This window comes from Nicotiana tomentosiformis, chromosome 7 (assembly GCF_000390325.3).
Source record: "Nicotiana tomentosiformis chromosome 7, ASM39032v3, whole genome shotgun sequence".
In the NCBI taxonomy this organism is placed as follows: domain Eukaryota; kingdom Viridiplantae; phylum Streptophyta; class Magnoliopsida; order Solanales; family Solanaceae; genus Nicotiana; species Nicotiana tomentosiformis.
Window position 1 is genome coordinate 30,475,610 of NC_090818.1, and position 9,677 is coordinate 30,485,286.

The following is a 9,677-nucleotide window of genomic DNA, read 5'->3' on the forward strand; positions in this document are numbered from 1 at the left end:
TGATGACTTAAAACAGAAATGAATTCCCTCGTTTTCCAGGTGGGTGCCTGATGACTTAGAACTTGAATAAATTCCCTCATTCTCCAGGTGGGCGCCTGATTACTTAAAACTGAAAATAAATTCCCTCGTTCTCCAGGTGGGCGCCTGATGACTTAAAATAGAAATAAATTCCCTCGTTTTCCAGGTGGGTGCCTGATGACTTAGAACTTGAATAAATTTCCTCATTCTCCAGGTGGGTGCCTGATGACTTAGAACTTGAATAAGTTCCCTCATTCTCCAGGTGGGCGCCTGATTACTTAAAACTAAAAATAAATTCCCTCGTTCTCCAGGTGGGCGCCTGATTACTTAAAACTGAAATAAATTCCCTCGTTCTCCAGGTGGGTGCCTGCAATCATGACAACACAGACAAAACAGAGAAAAGTTTTTGCCCCAGTTTGTACCAGGAACATTCATTGATTGTTAGTTGCATCCCATTATCCAGGAGGGTCCTGAAAACTTAAAACTAGATCCCATTATCCAGGAGGGTCCTGAAAATTTGAAATTAAATCCCATTATCCAGGAGGGTCCTGAAAAGTTGAAATTAACTCCCATTATCCAGGAGGGTCCCGGAAACTTAAAACTGAACTTATCTGGAACATGCTTTCTCATGGAGGATTCTTGGCAAAGCAAACAAGATTTCTTGCCCCTGCTTGAAACAAAGAAAATTTTGTCAGTTTGAAACTGTGGCGGTTAGTTTATGGCATCCTTGCTGAAGGTGTCTGCTTCTGTCACTATCCTGCTTCATTCTGATTAGCTGCTTCGGGCTACAAAGAATTGTTTGACCCTTCAATCGGACCTTGAACACAAAACCTCTGAATGACTTGAATCCCTTACACTCAACTCGCCGTATGGCACTTTCATTCTGACAACTGTCGAACCTTTGCATTTCCTACAAATTCACGAATCACTTGACCACCTGAACTTCAGTTACCACCGCATTGCTAATTCTACATCATGTCACTTGGGATGTGCCTGGCCGAATTTCGCTTAGTGCAAATAAAAATCTGGTAATGAGCTTTGAAGTCCTATCTTGCTTGCTTAACAACAGACTAATTTGACTGAGACTTAGAAAAATAGACCCAAAAGAAACGAAGCGAAGTGACTTCGAGAATTAGGAATAAAATAAAAGAAAAAACAGAGATGACTATTTGAAGAAAAATGGAAAAAAGACTTATCTGAATGAAGCAACTGGCTCCAATGATCATGACATGCATTTTGAACTGATCAGCCTAATCCATCCAACTAATCACATTTCAGTTCATGCCATGTCTTCATACTTCAAAACCGGGTTTTCCATAATTCAATTTCTTTGTAAAGTCATGATCCTGATTCAGCTTGTAATGCCCCGAGGGGTTTTCACCAGCAAACCTCTCTCATTTGCTCCTCTCTCAACTCATTGTCGCCTTATAGTGCCCGTAAGGGTTTTCACCAATAAGACTCTCTCATTTGAATTTTCTCTCGACTCGCCATCGCCCTATGGTGCCTGTGAGGGTTTTCACCAATAAGACTCTCTCATTTGAATTTTCTCTCGACTCGCCATCACCCTATGGTGCCCGTGAGGGTTTTCACCAATAAGACTCTCTCATTTGAATTTTCTCTCGACTCGCCATCGCCCTATGGTGCCTGTAAGGGTTTTCACCAATAAGACTCTCTCATTTGAATTTTCTCTCGACTCACCGTCGCCCTATGGTGCCCGTGAGAGTTTTCACCAATAAGACTCTCTCATTTATTCATTTTTCCTTGTGCCCATGAACCAAGGTGCTACCCGTGATGTAAATCGCACCTCTATCTCATTTGGCTTGGCATCCTCAAAGTTGATCAGAAGGTCTTTCTTTGGACTGTAGTGTAGGGTTTGGACAGGGTTAGAAAGAAAGGGTAGCATGCGGGCTCAAAATAATTCAAGATGAAGGGGTTCAAAATTACAACTTTTGGAATCAGATCTTTTTACAAAACTAAAACTTCTGCCCCAGTTTCTTCGAATCTGGGGAATTTTGGATTTTTATTTTGATAGGACCGAACCGTGTAAGGCTGCCTACGTATCCTTAAAAGGAATCAAGGCGAACGTAGTTCAAACATAAGAGTTTTGTTTTTGTTACTTTGCCTTTCTTTTTCTCCTTTCTTTTCTTTTTCTTTCTTTGCTTTTCTCTTTTCCTTCTCCTTTTTTTTCTTCTTCTTCTTTTTTTCTTTTCTCTTTTTTTTTTAATTCTTTTATATTTCTAACACTGCTTCTGATTCCAAAAGAGGGGTATGAAAGAAAAAAAATAAATAAGGCTCAAAAAGGGGTAACAAATGATAAAAGTGTTTGGGATAGCAGAATAAAATGCCTTCGTCATTCCAACTTTGAACGTGTCTAGTACAAAATGCGATTGAAGATAAGCAAAGAAATCATATATAATATCTCTTGACTGCATCAGAATTGATAGCCATATCCACACATTTACCTTCTATGTCTGTTAAATACAAAGCACCATTGGGCAACACCTTTGTCACAATGAACGGCCCCTTCCAGTTTGGGGCTAACTTGCCTTTAGCTTCAGCCTGATGTGGAAGGATGCGTTTCAATACCAGCTGACCCACCTCAAATTTTCGGGGACGCACCTTCTTGTTGTATGCTCTTGCCATTCTTTTCTGAAACAATTGACCATGATATACTGCTGCCAATCTTTTTTCATCAATCAAACTCAATTGCTCTAGCCGGGTTTTGACCCACTCATCATCATCAATTTCAGCTTCAACAACGATCCGCAGGGATAGAATCTCAACTTCTGCAGGTATAACTGCCTCGGTTCCATATACCAGCAAATAGGGAGTTGCGCCTATTGAAGTGCGAACAGTAGTGCGATAACCTAGTAAAGCAAAAGGTAACTTTTCATGCCATTGCCTAGAACCTTGCACCATCTTACGAAGTATCTTCTTTATGTTCTTGTTAGCAGCCTCAACAGCTCCGTTTGCCTTAGGACGATATGGAGTGGAGTTTCGATGCATGATCTTGAACTGTTGGCAAACCTCTTTCATCAAATGACTGTTGAGATTGGAAGCATTATCTGTGATGATTACCTTGGGAATTCCGAACCGGCAAATGATGTTTGAATGAACAAAATCTACCACCGCCTTCTTGGTCACGGACTTGAAAGTTACAGCTTCGACCCACTTGGTAAAGTAATCAATGACCACCAGAATAAACCTATGTCCGTTTGACGCTGCCGGCTCAATCGGTCCAATGACATCCATGCCCCAAGCAACAAAGGGCCAAGGTGCCTACATTGTGTGCAGCTCAGATGGCGGGGAATGAATCAAATCACCGTGCACCTGGCATTGATGACATTTGCGAACAAAGCTGATGCAATCACGTTCCATGGTGAGCCAATAATAACCTGCTCGAAGAATCTTCTTCGCCAAGACATACCCACTCATATGTGGCCCGCAAACCCCGGAATGCACTTCGGCCATGATAGTCGAGGCTTGTTTAGCATCTATACACCTTAGTAATCCTAGATCTGGAGTTCTCTTGTATAATATTCCCCCACTTAAGAAAAATCCACTAGCCAGACGTCGAATGGTTCTCTTTTGATCGCCCGTGGCATGTGCTGGATATACCCCTGATTTGATGTATTCCTTGACATCATGGAACCAAGGCTCGCCATCAAGTTCCTCCTCAACCACATTGCAATAGGCATGCTGATCACGGATTTGGATTTGCAGAGGGTCGACGTAAGTCTTATCTGGATGGTGTAACATTGACGCCAGAGTAGCCAGGGCGTCGGCAATCTCATTATGAATCTTGGGAATATGCCTGAATTCTACCGACCTGAATCGTTGACAAAGATCATGCAGACATTGTCGATACGGTATGAGCTTCAAATCCCGAGTCTCCCATTCTCCCTGAATCTGGTGAACCAACAAATCTGAATCTCCTAAAACCAATATTTCTTGAACTCCCATGTCTATAGCTAGCCTCAAACCCAGAATACATGCCTCGTATTCAGCCATGTTGTTAGTGCAATAAAATCGAAGTTGAGCTGTTACGGGGTAGTGATGCCTTGTTTTAGAAATGAGTACAGCCCCTATTCTGACACCCTTCATGTTAGCAGCTCCATCAAAGAAGAGTTTCCAACTTGGCTTTTCATCATGATCAGCCTCGTCAACATACATCACTTCTTCATCAGAAAAATAAGTCTTCAGTGGCTCATATACTTCATCCACCAAATTCTCGGCCAAATGATCGGCTAGGGCTTGGGCTTTCATCGCGATCCGAGTCACATAAATGATGTCAAACTCTGTGAGTAAAATCTGCCACTTCGCCAATCTTCCTGTGGGCATAGGCTTCTGAAAGATATACTTTAAAGGATCCATGCGAGAAATGAGGTAAGTAGTGTAGGATGACAGATAATGCTTCAACTTTTGCGCCACCCAAGTCAGGGCGCAACATGTCCTTTCAAGAAGAGTATACTTAACCTCATAAGGAGTGAACTTCTTGCTGAGGTAATAAATGGCTTGCTCTTTCTTGCCCGTGATGTCGTGTTGACCCAACACACAACCAAAAGAATTATCCGTGACTGTCAAATAGAGGATTAAAGGTCTCCCAGGTTCTGGCGGGACCAACACAGGGGGGTTCAGCAGGTAATTCTTGATCTTATCAAATGCTTCCTGACACTCATCGGTCCACTTAATCGCAGCATTCTTCTTTAGTAACTTAAAGATGGACTCACAAGTTGTCGTGAGTTGAGCAATAAACCTGCTGATGTAGTTTAACCTCCCGAGCAGGCTCATCACCTCAGTTTTATTCTTTGGTGGTGGTAGTTCTTGGATGGCCTTAATCTTTGACGGATCCAACTCGATGCCGCGTCGACTGACTATGAATCCCAACAGTTTCCCCGACGGGACACCAAATGCACATTTCGCCGGATTGAGCTTGAGGTTGTACCTGCGGAGCCTTTGGAAAAACTTTCTCAAATCCCCAACATGGTCGGACTGCTTCTTTGACTTTATGATCACATCATCTACATAAACCTCAATTTCCTTGTGTATCATGTCATGAAATATAGTAGTCATTGCCCTCATGTAAGTTGCCCCAGCATTCTTTAAACCGAATGGCATTACCCGGTAGCAATACGTCCCCCATGGCGTGATGAATGCTGTCTTTTCTGCGTCTTCCTCGTCCATCAGGATCTGATGATATCCCGCATAACAATCCACGAAAGACCCGATCTCATGCTTGGCACAATTATCAATCAGAATGTGGATATTCGGCAATGGAAAGTTATCCTTTGGACTTGCCTTGTTGAGATCACGATAATTAACACACACCCTCGTCTTACCATCCTTCTTTGGTACTGGTACCACATTAGCTAACCAAGTGGGATACTAAGTGACCCGAATGACCTTTGCCTCCAGTTGCTTTGTGATTTCTTCTTTAATCTTCACACTCATATCAGTCTTGAACTTTCTTAACTTTTGCTTGACAGGAGGGAATGTAGGGTCGGTTGGCAATTTACGAGCTACCAAATCAGTACTCAAGCCCGGCATGTCGCCATATGACCATGCAAAGACATCTTTGTATGCAAATAGTGTTTTGATTATTTCTTCCTTGATTTGCGGTTCCAGATGCACACTTATCTTGGTTTCTCTGACATTATTTTGATCCCCTAAATTGATTGCTTCGGTTTCATTCAAATTAGGCTTGGGTTTTTCTTCGAAGTGTTTTAGTTCTCTACTGACTTCCTCAAATGCCGCCTCTTCATCGTATTCTATTTCATCATCACCCTCTACTTCTTGGATCGTTATTTCAGAATTAGATTGGCTTTTAAGATTTGGCTGAAAATTCCTCATGCATGTCATGTCATTGAAACCAGCATAAAAGGAACTGTACAGAAAGAAAAGCAAAAACAAAAATGAAACGCTATCAGGATTAATGGAAAACGGGAAATTGTATTTCATTGAAAATAAAAGGATAGGAGGGTTTGTACATCAAAACAAACAAAAAATAAAAAATCTGGATTACAACCCTGGAATAACCCAGATAGCAGAAAGGAAAACAAAGCAAACTACCAAAACTCCTTTCGGGCGGGGAGAGGAGTAGCTTTCCAATTGCTAAGCTTCACATTTGGCCCAACGAGCTGCACATCGGCATTACTGGAACCTTTCCCGATTTCTACCATATTAACCTCATCAAACAAACTCTGGAACCTCTTGATCAACTCTTCATCAAAGTCGACCACAGGTTTTGGGACCGCTGATATTGGGCGTTTTGCGACCCCTGGCTTGACAAAAGACTTGGAGATATGTGGAACAGGCTTAGGAAGTGACCATGCCTTTCCTTTCAAACTTTTAGCCTTTTTCACGTCCTTCCCTGTGAGTGTGAATCCCAAACCAAATGTACCAAAACTTTCACGTGGACACACCGGATGCACAATTCCCTGCAGAGATAAACCCAGAGCTTTGCCCGGCAGAAAACCATTCTTCAACATTTCATTTGCTACCATGACAGACGCGGATGGTATCTTCGGACCTAGGATGCGTTCTCCTTCGGGAATTTTCCCGACAGACACTGTTTTGAACATTTGGTAAACCCAAGGCCCTTTATCATCTTCAACTTCAATAAATGGAACGATTGTGTCATTGTAAGCAGATAAGTTCTCATCACCGTGCACAACTATTTCCTATCTGTCCCATTCGAACTTTACCATTTGATGCAGAGAAGACGGGATTGCCTTGGCAGCGTGGATCCAAGGCCTGCCCAACAACAAGTTATAAGAGGCAGCCACATCTAGCACTTGGAACTCCATAGTGAACTCAACCGGCCCTATTGACAAATTTAGCATTATATCACCGACAGAATCTTTCCCTCCTCCATCGAAGCCTCGAACGCATACATTATTAATGTGGATCCTTTCGGTGCCAATCTTCAACTTTTGCAAAGTGGACAAAGGGCAAATATTCGCACTAGAACCTTTATCCTCCAGTACCCTTGAGACAGCAAAATCCTCGCACTTCACTGTGAGATAAAGAGCTCGATTGTGTTCTGTACCCTCTATAGGGAGTTCATCATCTGAGAAAGTGATCCTATTCGCTTCGAAAATCTTGTTAGCAATCTTTTCCAAGTGGTTCACCGTGATCTTATCAGGAACATGGGCCTCGTTTAAAATCTTCATCAGGGCTTTGCGGTGTTCATCTGAATGTATCAGCAAAGATAGAAGAGAGATCTGAGCTGGTGTTTTCCTCAACTGTTCTACAATGGAATAGTCTTGCATTTTCATCTTTTTCAGGAATTCCTCAGCCTCTTCTTCGGTGACCGGCTTTTTTACTGGGATGTGGCCGTCCTTGGATGGCTTGGTTTTCCTCAGTTCTTCTGGGGTAAAACATCTCCCAGGACGAGTCAACCCTCCGGTTCCATTGACTTCTTCCTCTACTTCTTTCCCTTTGTACGTTACTATCACCTGTTTGTAATTCCACGGGACGGCCTTTATGTCAACCATTGGCAACTAGGTCACTTGCTTAATAATAACGGGGGTAACATGAGCCCCTTCCACGATTATGACAGGCTTGCCCGGGGCCCCTGGCACGACCACCTTTTGCCTCTCCTGGTTCGCTTCAACATTAACCGGAGGCCCTTTCACAACCAATACAGAAGGCTTCACGTTGAGCGCGCTTGGCTTCTCCGACACCCCTTTAATTGCCAAGGACATTGCTTTTGCAGAATCTAGAGCTTTGATTGGATTACTTTCGCTAGCCCGGATCATCATGACAGACTTGGAAAAGATTTTGGGCTCCCCATCTTTATGAACTATCTCGATCATATGTGTCTCTGTATGGGTCGGCAACGGATTTTGGTTGATGTTTGGCGCCTCCGGGCTCTGGACCACAATTTGATTTTTATCAATAAGCTCTTGGATCGCCCTCTTCAAATGCCAGCACTTCTCCGTGTCGTGCCCTGGGGCATCAGAACAATATGTGCATCTAAGGGAGTAATCAAGGTTCCTTGGAGGCGGATTTGGTATCTTGGGCTCAATCGGCCTCAAAACGTCCAACTGCCTCAACCTCTGAAACAAACTGGTATAGGACTCTCCAAGAGGGGTGAAGGTTTCTTTCCGCTGTTGCCTCTCTTTTCTGTAATCTGGCCTTGGTCGAAAACTTGGACCAGTAGGGTTTTGGTATGTTTGTGGGGGTGTATAAATATTTTGTGGAGTTGGAGCACTCCATTGCGGGTAAGGAGGGGGTTGAGCATATGACTGTGCGTGGTGAACATGGTATTGGGGTAGCTCGACAGAATATCTAGGTTCTTGTGGCCGGAGATAGTGCTGAGATGGATTATATGGAGCTTGGGTGTAGGCTTGAGGTTGGGGTCGAGTTTGGGTGTACTGGTGAGGCGGACCCCTTGGGCCACGCCACGATCCAGAGACAAACATAGCGACATCTTCTTTCTTCTTTTTGCCTAACAGGCTTCCGGTGCCACTTTGAATTGCATGTGTGGTCGCTTTTATGGTAGAGTAGCTCATGATCTTGCTTGACTTGAGTCCCTCTTCCACCATTCCTCCCATCTTTACCACATCGTTGAAGGACTTACCTATGGCTGAGATCAAATGGCCAAAGTAAGTGGGCTCTAGGGCTTGAAGAAAGTACTCGACCATCTCATCTTCCTCCATTGGAGGGTAGACTCGTGCAGCTTGTTCTCTCCATCTGAAACCATATTCCCTAAAGCTTTCATTGGGCCTCTTCTCTACCTTGGTCAAAGATAGGCGATCCGGGACAATGTCTATATTGTACTGAAAGTACCGAGCAAAGGCCTGAGCCAAGTCATCCCATGTGTACCACTTGCTAGTGTCTTGGCGGGTGTACCACTCTAAAGCTGCCCCACTCAGACTCTGACTGAAATATGCCATTAATAATTCATCTTTCCCACCGGCGCCTCTCATATTGCTGCAGAAGCCTCTCAAATGGGCCACGGGATCTCCATGTCCATCGTACGGGTCAAACTTGGGCATCTTGAACCCAGCGGGCAGTTGAACATCCGGAAATAAGCATAAATCCTTGTAAGCCACACTTACTTGGCTTCCTATCCCTTGCATGTTCTTCAAAGATTGCTCTAGGCTCTTCACTTTCCTGAACATCTCGTCCTGCTCCACATTCCGGGATGGTTTCTCAGTTTCGACAAGAGGTTCAAAGTGAGGGGCATGGGAATAAGGATCCGCGACTTTGAAAGTTGGTTCCGGAACATAATATTGGCTATCTGGAGCTTGGAACGCGGGTTCACTAGAAGATCTGTGAAGGGTAGCTCGCGGAGGGGCTACGAAAACAGGAGCAGATGTCGGAGCAGGGATTGTAGTTGTTTTGGCTGGTGGAGCATGAAAGGTTTGGGACGAGGTGCCAGGGTAGTGGCGATAAGGGGTAAAGCCTGGTGCGTGCTGAGGGGAAAGATCAATGGTAATGGGATCTTGGGCTTGTGACAGTGGTGGGATGAAAGCGGGATTTTTTGGGTAGTTAGCGGGGAATGAAGGTGGAGGATGCCCCCTGACCCAGGCTTGATACATTTCTGCCATTTGATGCTTCAACCTATAGACCTCCTCTTTCAATTCAGACTCCGATTCTACAATCATCCTTGGCGGGTCGACAACACCCGTGTCCAATTCTTTGTTAGTCAT

At 44.0% G+C, this 9,677-nt stretch overlaps 1 pseudogene; it reads right to left on the bottom strand.

The window, feature by feature from the left end:
• Positions 1 to 2,333: 2,333 nt before the first annotated feature.
• LOC138895421 (uncharacterized) lies at positions 2,334 to 9,677 on the bottom strand (annotated as a pseudogene).